The sequence below is a fragment of the Drosophila santomea genome, chromosome 2L (genome assembly GCF_016746245.2).
Source record: "Drosophila santomea strain STO CAGO 1482 chromosome 2L, Prin_Dsan_1.1, whole genome shotgun sequence".
Taxonomy (NCBI): Eukaryota; Metazoa; Arthropoda; class Insecta; order Diptera; family Drosophilidae; genus Drosophila; species Drosophila santomea.
The window spans coordinates 25,015,595-25,028,092 of NC_053016.2; positions in this window are offsets into that span (position 1 = coordinate 25,015,595).

Genomic DNA, 12,498 nt, shown 5'->3' on the forward strand with positions numbered 1-12,498 from the left:
GCTTGAGGCGGTCGACTGATACTGCTGAGTCCTTCCCGTCGATTCGTATGGTGAAAACTCGGTCGTTGTCGCGTTTGATGACTTCGTACGGTCCGGTGTAAGGAGGCTCCAGAGGTTGCTTTACAGCGTCTATGCGGAGAAATACATGGGTGCATTTGTCAATTCCCTTCAGTAGGAACATTTTTTCTTTAATATGGTGCGATGTGGGAGTTGGTCGAATTTTCTGCATGTGCTCTCGAAAACTGCTCAGGAATGTCGTAGGATCCACAGTTTCATCCATGTTGGCGAAGAATTCGTTTGGCAGTCGAATTGGTCTCCATATAACATTTCAGCTGCAGATGATTTTATGTCTTCTTTGAAGCAGGTACGAAGGCCAAGTAGCACAGTTGGTAATAGTTGAGGCCACGGCGTGCCACTGCTGCACATCAAGGACGATTTGAAGGATCTGTGCCACCTCTCTATAAGTCCGTTTGATTGCGGATGGTAGGCCGTAGTGTGAATATGCTTGCTTCCGATCAGGTTGGCTAGTTGTTTGAAAACTGCAGATTCAAACTGCGCGCCTTGATCAGTAGTGATTGTTTTGGGTGATCCAAAACGGGATATCCAGTGTGTCCAGAACGCCATGGCTATCGTATCGGCCGTGATATTAGTGAGTAATACTGCTTCTGGCCATCGTGAGAAACGGTCAATCATTGTAAGACAATAGCGATAGTTTTGTTGTAAAGGCATAACAACTATATCCAGGTGGACGTGGTCGAATCTTCCATTTGGCACAGCGATCTTCTCCGGCTGAAGGTGATTGTGCTTGTGAATTTTGGAGCGCTGGCATGGGAGACAAAATCTACACCATTTGAGGACATCTTTGTTCATCGAAGGCCAGACAAACTTCTGTCTGATTTGACGGGCAGTTGCTCGTCCGCTGGGATGCGAAAGATTGTGGATATATGAGAAAGCCTGTTTGCGAAGAGATTGCGGTACAAAAGGACGGAGATTTGGTGTGGATACGTCACAGTATATTGAATGTTCTCCACCGAAACAAACTTTCTTGAGCTTTAAGGAAGTAGTTCCTTGCAAGATGCGTGTCAACTCAAAATCCGAGGCTTGCTCCTCCTCGAGTTGCGCCGCAGTGATCGCTGTGGGCATCGTGATAGTGCAAAGCCTCGAAAAAGCGTCTGCGACAATATTTTCTGTTCCTTTTATGTGAAGGATGGTCGTCGAGAATTGCGAAATATAATTTAAATGCCGCAGCTGTCGAGGTGATGCTTTTTCAGGGCGCTGTTGGAATGCGTAAACCAATGGCTTGTGATCAGTCTTTATCACAAAAATGCGTGCATCGACGAGGTGTCTGAAATATTTGATTGCCTCGTATATGGCAAGTAGCTCTCGGTCGTACGTGGAGTAATTTCTCTCAGTGTCGGTGAGCTTCTTGGAGAAAAATCCTAGAGGTTGCCAGTCATGACTAGTGCGTTGTTCCAGAACTGCTCCGATTGCGAGGTCCGATGCGTCACAAACCAGCTGTAGTTCAGATTTCGGTGCAGGAAATGATAAGAGCGCTGCGTCTGCTATGCTCTGCTTGCAACTCTCGAAGGCTGAAATGAGTTCTGTAGTCCAGACGATTTGTCGTTGTTCGTTCTTCTTTACATTTCTTAGCAGCGCGGACAGCGGTGCCTGAGTGTGCGATGATCGAGGTAGGCATCTGCGATAGTAGTTTATAACGCCTAAGAAACGGCCTAGTTGGCTGATAGTTTCAGGACGAGCATAATTGAGGATGGCATCGATGCGACTGGACGGTGGTTTGATGCCGTGTTCGTTAATCGTGTAGCTGAGAAAATTATCTTGCGTTTGCGCTAGTTGACATTTGCTCAGATTGATGCTTAGCCCGTGTTTCTGCAGGACTGATAACACTGCTCGAAGATGTTCTTCGTGATCGGAGATCGATTTCGAAGTTATAAGTATATCGTCTATGTAGCAATATACAAAGTCCATGCCGCGAAAAATATTGTCCATAAAACGCTGGAACGTCTGTGTCGCATTTTTTAACCCGAAAGGCATGTACTGGAATTCTATGAGTCCAAAAGGGGTGCATACGGCCGTCTTCTGGATGCCTTCTTCCGCCATGGGAATTTGGTAGTACGCCTTTACCAAATCAAGCGTTGAGAAGATTTTCCCACCATGTAGCTGTTCGGTGAAGTCGTGAATGTGTGCAATCGGATAGCGATCTGGTATCGTAATCGGGTTGAGCTTACGATAATCGCCGCATGCCCTCCAGCCACCATCTTTTTTGGTGACCATGTGGAGTGGGCTGGACCAAGGACTTTTGGAGGGACGACATATGCCTTGCTCAATCAGAAAGTTGATTTCCTTTTTCGCAGTTGCAAGTTTATCTCCAGATAAGCGTCGTGGTCGGTCAGAAACGGTGGTCCCATATGTTTCGATATGGTGTTGTACATCATGTTGCTTTGTATGCTTCGATGACGGTTTAGTGACTTCCACAAACTCTTGCAGAAGGTCTCGAAATTTAGAAATTCCCTGCACAGTGGAAACGGATGTTTGATTCGCCTGTGCTAGGCGCGCGGTTGTTGACAGTCCTGTGACCGAGTCAATAAGGCATCTGTTTTTGAGATCAATAAGAAGCTGGAATTCGGCTAAAAAGTCTGCTCCAATTATAGGTGTGTGTACGTCCGCAATGATGAATGGCCAGGTGAAGTTGCGTCTGAGATCCAAGTCCAGATTAGTTATGTACCTACCATAGGTGTGAATGATGGTCTGGTTTGCTGCGTATAGCGTCAGATCGGCTTGGGTGGTTTTCTGTTTAACCAGCGTGCGAGGTACAACTGAAACCACAGATCCAGAATCGATGAGGTATCTGATGTTGGAGGTACGATCGGTGACGTGCAAACGCTGCTCCCGTGGAACAGCTGACTGAACTGATGGATCGCTGCTGCTGTCCTGGCTGCCGCTGACCAGCGCGTCAGGCGGCAGCTCCTCTAGTTTAACGACGTGGAGCGTGCGCATGGTGGTCGGCATTTATTTGCGTTGTCACCAAAGCGCTTGTGGTAAAAACAAAGATTTTCCTGTGCTCCTGAAGTCTGTTGACCGGAATTGTCCGCTGGTCTGGCGCCACGAGATGAACTGCGTGATCGGTTGTGTGATTGGATGCGCTTGACATCCTTTTTCAATGCCGTGACATCTTGCATGAGCGAACGTAAATTGTCAGAAAGTTCTTTCAAAGGATCTGCAGGGGCAACTGCGCAGATAGCCGGATTTGCTGGAGGAACAGCAGTTGAAGATGTGCCGATGGCAAACGAGGCGTTCGTGCTAACGGCTTCGAGCATTTTGTCTGCAATCTTCGCAAGCTTGTCCAAGTCCGACTCATCCCATACGGTGAGCAGCGGACGAATGGAGGCTGGCATCTCAGCCAGGAATAGGGTGTGAATGATGTTTTCGCTGCCAGGATCCGGGGCCAAGCGTCGCATATTTGCCAAGATTTCCGAAGGCTTTAATCCGGTGGCACCTCCTCCTTGAAGTAGTCGTCGCAGTTTTGACTCGGGCGATTCAGCGAACTTCTGCAGCAAGCGAGTTTTGATTGCTGCGTATTTGTTGTCTGACGGTGGACGAGTGACCAAATCCTCCACAGCCAAAACCACATCTTCTTCCAAATGCAGTGTCACCAAGTCGAACTTGTCAGTGTCGTCGACAATGTGGTGCAAACGGAATGATCGCTCCACTTGAGCAAACCACAGGTGCGGGTTGTTGTGTGTGAATTTTGGCAAATGCACGGTAACACGTGTGTGCGTGCGCGGCGTCTCATCTCTGTTCGCAGGAACGTTTGTCCAAAGTGCCTCGAGCTGTTGTTGGAGTTCTCGAATTTGAGCGGAGAAATCAGGGTTCGGGTCCGGCATGGCGGTGGACAGATTCTCTTGATCGCTTTCGTCGTCGAAATTTAGGCGTCTTGGTTGTAAATTTCGCAAATTATAACGGCTGTTGCGCATTGACTTGGGTCAACGTATGTGTGTGGGTGTGCGTGCACTTGAATTTCACAATAGTACGAAATATTGTTTTCAGATTCTCGCACAATTTGCGCTAGTCGGGGTCACCACTTTGGCGATGTTAGTTTCGCCATTTACTTCGCTTGCGTACATATATCTTTTATTACAAAGCTTTATTATAATAAGGCACACACAATGCGCGCGTATCAAGTCGTATCGAGAGAATGACGCTTAAATGTAAAAGGTTACCGTATCGCTTAAATCTAGTATTTTGTAGGTGACGCTACCAATATATCAGTGTCGCCACAGAGCTAAAACTGCAACGCCATCTAGGTGTCATATTGCGAGGCGTGCACCACCTGCATAATGCGTGAAGGGATTAGCGGCAGGGTCACGTGTCTTACAGGGCCAATTGTCAGATTTCCCTGAGAGAGAAAAATCTCTACAAATCTGGCAGATGCTAGGTTGCCGTCTTATTCTGGCGTCATCAGCAGCCATTCTCAAGTTTAAGATCGGCGGAGAAAGTTCGTTTGGTGTGTGTGGGCAATTTGAGCCAAATAAGTGCAAGTCCCAGAGGCGAACCAGATTGGCAAACAGTTTGAACCGGCGGAGAGCTGTGGGTTTTAAGAAGAACAAAATATAACCAGCAAACTGATCCGGAAGGAAGAAGCGCGGCAGCCAGGCAGCGCTAGCAAATGTAGTTTTTTAGTAAGGGCACAAAAGAAATAAAAAGGCAAAGCGGACAACGAATCTTCGGCTGCAGCTACCCAAAAAGGGCAGAGCAAAAATCTGCGACCAAGGAAGGCCAACCGACCGCGGAAGAAGTAGCCGCGATTAGTGGATTTTAGTCAGTTGGCTCGCGCGCTTCACCAGCAGCATTATTTATAAATATTGAAAATCGAAAGAAAAATTCCGATCCGCTCGCAAATGCGCTGAACGCCATTTAAAACTAATAACTAATATAAGACCCGCATTTAGGGCAATTTAAAAGAAAGTAAAAAGATCAAAGAAAAAGAAAAGGAAAAAAAAAAACCTAACTACGGGAAAAAAAAGATAATTATGTTTTTGTAAATTAGGTTAAGAATTTTTATTATTGTGAAAAAGTAATGTGCAAATTAATGTGGGGAGGAGTGTCGGATTTCTTTGATTTGTGTTATGTTTGTGTTACATTTGTAAGTCACACGGAAAAAAAAAGTCCCAACTTTAACAGAGAAAAAAAAAAATAACAGGGATACCTCATAAGAATGTGTGTGAAATAATCAATATTTTTATATTTTATAATCAAAAAGAAAAGCTTTACTCCCAAAGAAATAGCTGCCGTCGCCGATAGCGCTTTCTCCGATGGAAGTTACAAGAGAAAAGGGTGAGTCACCAAAGAAAACCATATTGATTATATTGGCCAAATTAACGTGAGTTTAGCCCTAAAGACATTCACGAAGATGTCCCTATTGTTTTTTCCCTTGAAACGCTCAGATAAATACTAACGTAAAGAATCATAAAGGAAATGCAAAAGAAATAAACATAAATACACTGAGCGAAATCCGAAACAGTTACTATTTAAATTCATGCATATTATTATCTTGTAATTTTCTTGTAAATTTTTTTTGTATATTTTTTATCCTCACTTTTCATGCATTCCAAAACCAATAATTTAATTATATCCAAAATTCATCTTTTTACACTTTCGTTCCTATTTATCTTATATGCCTAGCTTTAAGAATGTTTATATGTACTAGTAATAAAATCCAATTTATAATGTGGTAATTCTCTAAGTTTTTGCCGCAGCTAGCATGAGGCCCTTGCGAATAGATTAGGTTTCAGAAGGGGCCATCAGGGAAAATTATGTTGATGAGATGGCCATTGGCATGGCGGGTCAGCGAAGGCCTCCAACAACATCGGAGGCTGGCCGAGATCGGTTTGGCGTGAACCATTTGAACATGTTTTCCTCTTCTAGTTGTCTGTAATGTGAATTCTCCTACTTCCGGATCAGGTTAGCTTGTCTAGCACACGAAAATAAGTATTATAATCAGAAATAGGCAAATATGGGATCGCAGCAAGACCACCACCCCCTTTTACCGACAAGCAGCAGCCGGACCATCGCTCGCGTGCGCTCGATACCCATCGAACACCATGCCTGGCTTTATTCTCGGATGTGATACGTTACAAGCAGAGCGTGGTGGCACATTGCCATGTGCCAGGGCGCCAAAGAGATTGCTTTCCAACGTAGCATTCTTTCGGAAATGGGACAACAAAGCGGCAATTGCTATTGCCACCAACCATATGGTTCATAAACAAAGTGAACACATCGACATTCGATTCGATTTTGTCCGAGAACAAGTAGCAGAAAAGAAGATCAAGATCGAATATGTCCTTACAACGTATAACTTGGAAGATGTCTTAACTAAACCCTTAGCAAAGGAGAAACACTTACAAAACTGAACATTAATTAATTTGAATTTTTGAAGTTATACATTCGAGTTTAGCCGGAGTTTGTAAGAACAGCTGATTGAGCATTGTAACGAACTGATTTTATTGGTCTGCTCTCTACGGAATACGTGCGGCTAGCTCAGTAAATTTCGTGTGTTCGTCCCACCAAATTTATATTAAAACGTGATCACCCGGTTACCAATAACAACACTTGCAGTTTTTGTTTCTTTGGTATTTATTCGGGCCTAGCTTTATAATGTGATGTGATTATCCGGACGTCTCTGCTCTCCCGTCGTAGTGTTGGACCCTCGCCTGGTACTGCCGCGGCCACATGGGTCACCGTTCCCAGACTAGGGTGAACAAGTGCTGGGCTATTGTCATCCGGAGTGTTGCGGACCGTGTTGACTATCACGGCTGTAGTTCCTCTGCTGACTTTGTTTCTTTTCGTTGTTGACTTGTATACTCGTTCTCCCTGACTGTCCAGTTTCCAGCGTTCGGCCTGCATATATAGGCCTTCTTTAACGGTTTATTCCTTGTGTTTTTAGTCTCCGGCTCCAAAGTCTACGGCTTTAGCGTTGACCCGGTCCAAAGTCCAGCTTGTATCGTTATTCTCCTTTCCCTGGTACGTCGACGCCTACCGTTGACTTGCCGTCCTTGTCCAGATCGTGACGTCACCCTCTCGCTCTCCACGTTTTCTCCTCCAAACCCCCAAATTAAATTATAAATTATACACCGAGTAAAACATGGAAACTAAATAAACAAATATAAATAAGTAAATTTATTTAAAATTTATATATGTACATATATATTTTTTGTGAAGATATTTTGGAGTTAAAACTTTGCATCCAGTATATTTTGAATAGTGTTTACCGCCAGATGTATTCTTTAGATGCATAATACACCGGGAACAAAAATATGACATTTCTGAAGTTAACTGTACATATTAATTATAGTCAAACCGAATTTACCCCCGAACGTCCTTTTTACATTTGCCATTTACTGATTAAACAAACTGAATTGAGAACTAATTTATGAAACAAGAATAACGTAAAGAAGAGCGACGCTGAATAAAAACTTAAACAAGAAAAATTTAAATAAATAGTTTTAAAAGTATAGGCAATAATTAATCATCTCTTTTTTTTTTTTAATTCTTTTTTATTCCTCTCGGGAACTGCGAGAGCTTTCCATCTAAATCCGTTTTATGTTTAAACTTCTCGTTTTAGTTTCAGTAATCGTTGTAAGTTTTTCGACCGATCTGGTGATTGGCCAGATGCGGCTTATCCCAGTGGTGGGGCTGCCACCTGTCGCCATCGGGGATTGGCGTCTACGGTGTTGTGTTGTTATTCGTAGAAAACGCGAACAGTCTGGTAACGCGCTCGCCCTGCTGGGTGTTGTTGCTGTTCGCAGAAAAACACAGGGTGCGCTTGGTACTATGTGGGTGCCCCCGTTTTTTCTCCCATGTAGTGAGGAGGGGGGTGGGGCGTTGGGGCAAGTGGAAGTTGCCGAAAATTGTTGTAATAAGTTAAAAAAGCATTTCAGAGAGGAAGTTTTTGTGTGGCCATGCTCTCGTCATGGGTGGGGTTTGAACCCACGACCCCGTGGTTAGCAGGTAGTTGCGCTATCCACTACACCACGAGGTGGTGTATTTAAGCATCTACTTAATTATAGCTCTACCTTATTTTTTTAAATTTTCTATTTTTCTTTCACTTACGTAAATCTAGATATAGATAGCTTACGCAAATCGAATTTATTTCCACTTATTATGTACTTATTATTAGGTCCTATGCACATTGTTATTAGTTTGTAGTCCCAAAAGTGAAAAAGGGAATAAATATCTAAAAATTTAAATACTGAACTCGACTGATGTTTTTCCGGACCTAGGGCACAAAAATAGGCCACCAAAGCCATGCTCTTAAGGAAAGTGGTCGCAGGTAGGGTAGGGCAATTTGCGGACACAATTACACCCTTTCGCTACCAACAAATTTCTCATTATTTTCCTCCTCTTCTAGATCGGTCTTCTTCCGAATATATTTATTTTCTTCCTCCGATTTTGTATACTACCTCATTTTTGTCGCAAGCACGATCAATTCTCAATGTTATTCATTATTGTCTGTACCGAAAAGGTATCTGCAAAAGCAAGACCAACACCCCCAACGCCGAAGAGCTAGAGCCGGATTCTGAAGCGTGCACCCGCCGCACAATGGCGCAAAAGATACAAATGCTCTTGGTAATGGTCTCTATGGAAACGGTCATCAAATCTCGGTAAAACAAAGGTAGAATAAATGTAAAATATTCTTTGCAAGTGCAGGAATACCTGTACAGACCATATAAAGTATAAATATTCTTGATCAGGATCAATAGCCGAGCCGATCTGGCCCTGTCCGTCTGTCCGTCCATCTGTCCGTCCGTATGAACGTCGCGATCTCAGGCTAGAAAGTTGAGAATAAGCATACAGACTCCAGAGACATAGAAGCAGCGCAAGTTTGTCGATTCATGTTGCCACGCCCACTCTAACGCCCAAAGCTGCCACGCCCACACTTTTGAAAAATGTTTTGATATTTTTTCCTTTTTGTATTAGTCTTGTAAATTTCTATCAATTTGACAAAAAACTTTTTACCACGCCGACTCTAACGCCCACAAACCGCTAAAAACTGTCAGTGTTGAAGACTCTCCTTCGCACTTCCACTAGCTGAGTAACGGGTATCAGATAGTTGGGAACTCGACTATAGCGTTCTCTCTTGTTTTTACTTGTTTTTACTGTTCCCATTGCTTAAATAATTTTTATTTACTTTATTTGCCTCTACTCACTTGCCTTTTCTTACACTGACATGATTACTCCTTATCATCCTTGGTTTCCACGAATCCTTCAATTTCTCGGCCTTCTCATTTCCTTCTGAACCCGTCCTTCAGCCTGGATCCTACCGGCTGCGCCAGTAGAATAAGACGTCTAAGTTGGTTGAGCTTTAAGTCCAGAATGATATTTTATTTGTTTCCTTGTTCTTTCACAGTTTGGTTTGTTACAATTTGTTTATTACAATTCTGCTGATGCGACCGATTGCGATTCTGTATGTGTAGCATGGCTAGGTCAGCGTTTTTAGTGGCCGCTATAAAGTATTAGGTGTCGTCTAAACCGCCGGCTGTCGAGGGGGTTTCGGCGGGGGACCGCCGAGGGTAAATGCTGAGGCGGTAACTCGTTCTCCCTTGTTGTTTTAGTTAATTATCTATTGAGATTGATTTTATATATAGCCTTACTGTTTCAAGGGGGTCTCTTGGTTTTCCGTCTGAATATTTCGGACGTTATTTTTGTTATATCCATAATTATGTTTTGGTTACCTTTATACCTGTATTTCTATTGTTATTCTATTTCCGCCACGATAACCACCTCAGTCTCTATAATTGTTATAGTTATTGTAATTTCATTGACCGTTAGCTCTGTTTTGGTAATTGCCTCGGTTATTACTTCCCCGATACTGATCTTTATTGTTTTAGAAAGAGACGCAATTCGACTTGCAGGTAATTTCTGTGCAGCAGTGTATGTATTTTTTAATCACGCTGTTCATCGTGTTTAAATTTCCTGCTTTTCATATAGTTTAAGCTTATCGTACTTACAATTCTTTATCATTGATCGGATATCTTTTCCGTAGTGGAAAACTTAGCTGCATTATTTGAATCTATGTAGACTGCTTCAAGCAACCTAAGTAGGTTTTCTTTTTCTGCCGTGCTGTCGTGTTTATCGTAGCTTTACCTTAATGACATCAGGTGATTGGCTTTTAATACATTAATGATTTTCGTACACTAATAATTCCGCTAATTGTCCTTTCATTTTCAACTTTGTATGTTAACGGACCAATTATTTTTGTTTTTATAACTTCGGCAGCTTACATTTCTTGATATCCTTTTGTTATATCTGTTAGGCGAAGGGCTGTTAGGAATATATTTAGATAAACCTTTTTTTCCGTCAGATTGTGTGATTGTGAACGAAATCTGTCGCCCATATTTCCTGGACATTGCAGCAGTGTCTGTCATTGTGATTTATTTCTATTCTACTATACTGAAATTTGAATCGCGCCGCACTGTCATCTTTCTTCATCCTCCACTTCTTTAGCTCTAATACAGCTGGAATGGAAGATCGTGAATATCTTTTCAGCAACTTCAAAAGTGATTGGGCTATCGTAGATGGTTGAAACATTTACTTTAATATAAGGTCTCTTTTAGCTCTTTTATCATTGTCTGCCAATTCATTTTGTAACGAACTAACTTTGTTTGCCTGCTCGCTACGTAATACGTGCGGCTAGCTCAGAAGAGTTTGCGCGTTCGTCCCACCAAATTTATAGAATAACGTGATCACCCGGTTACCAGTAATAACACTCGCAGTTTCGTTCTTGGATCTTTATTTTGTGCTTAGTCTTACAAAGGAATCTGATTATCCGGCCTTGGTGCTGGACGGTTTGTTCTCCGGCCTCGTTCCGCTGTCTCGCCGCTCCTGTCGTCCTGAATGTGGCGGACCTTCGTTGTTGGGCGCTCGTCGCTTGGGCTGAGAATTTTCGTCTTACGCAGACTCACGGCGGCTAACGGCTGGGATCCCCAAGGCAAACGCCTGTGGAACAGCAACACGTCAACCCACGTCTGGTTCGGACTGGTGGCGCCGGTATCACGCCTGTTCGGATCGCACGAACACACCTAGGCGATCGCCTGGTTCAAGTTCGCGGTCTCCTGCAGAGTTCTCCGGGTCTACACCACAATCCCTGCCGCTTATCCTGGGCCCTCCTTGGTTTGGCTTCGCCTGTTGGGCGCTTCTGGGCTACTCGTGCTTCGTCGTACTGGACCTCAGCTACCTGCGTCTCAATTCGGAGACCTTCTCGTCCCGAACGTCTTGACGTAGCGATCTTGCTCCTTGTTGACTACCACGGCTGTAGCTCCTCTGCTGACTTCGATTTCACGTTGTTAATTCGTACACTTGTTCTCCTCGACTGACTGTCTCGCTTTCAGCGTTCGGCCTCTTTATATAGGCCTCCTCTAACGGTTCACCCCTTTGGTCTCCAGTCTACGGATCCAAAGTCCACGATTTTACCGTTGGCCCGGTCCAAAGTTCGATGTGTCCCGTTATTTGCCTTTGAGCCTGCTGACTCTCCAAACTCTCTTCTCAGTAAGTCCGGAGTCTCCACCCTCTCTCTCTCCATTTCCCGAGTCTCCAAACTCTCTTCCTCTAGAGTCTCCAAACTCTCTTTCTCCAGCCCAGAGTCTCCAAACTCTTTTTCTCCGGGCTTCGCACTGCCGTTACTACGCTTTGTTTTGTTGCGTAACTGGCAACGGCAGGCCCTCCTCATGCGATCACCATCCGCATTTGTGCGGAGTTTCAACTCCTCACAATTGATATCTTTGAAAACGGCGAAAAAATTAACTATGTAGGCGTACTAATTAAATCGTGATTGCTAGATAGATAGATGTTTTGTCCTCAATGATTTCTTTAACACACAGGTATGGTAACGTTGATAAAACTATACATTTCTTAATCTTTGAGCAAATAATGGGCTGCAGTAACGTCAAACATGGGTATGTACTGCCCTTTCTATAAACAAGGGTTTCCTGATAGAGTTTTCTCTATTACTTCGGACATTATATGAAAAGAGAAATAGTAAATATTTTTGGGTTTTCATTTTAATTATTTATTTTTGTTTTGTTTTTTAAAATTATTACTTTTTATATATTCTTTGCCTTTTTTATTTCTTGTATGTGTTCTTTAGTGTTTCAAAGTTATCTGCCCTGCTGCCAACAATTTTTAACGGGCATTTGGTATGTAATTTGGTATATATTATAATTAAAATTAAAATACCTAACAGCAGGAATGTAATCATGTGTAATTTGTGGTTTCTACTTCCACTTTATTAAATTCATTTGCGTGGTATACGGTTTTTAAGTTTCTATTAATCTCAATTTGGGCTTATATATTTTCGAGGTTATTATATTTAACAAAAATTCTTTCCTATCGTCTATTTTGCTTATCTGGTTATAAATTACAATAAGCAAGCTCGTCTACATAATTTCCCACCAAGCATAATTCGAAGAATCTATTTGGCTAACG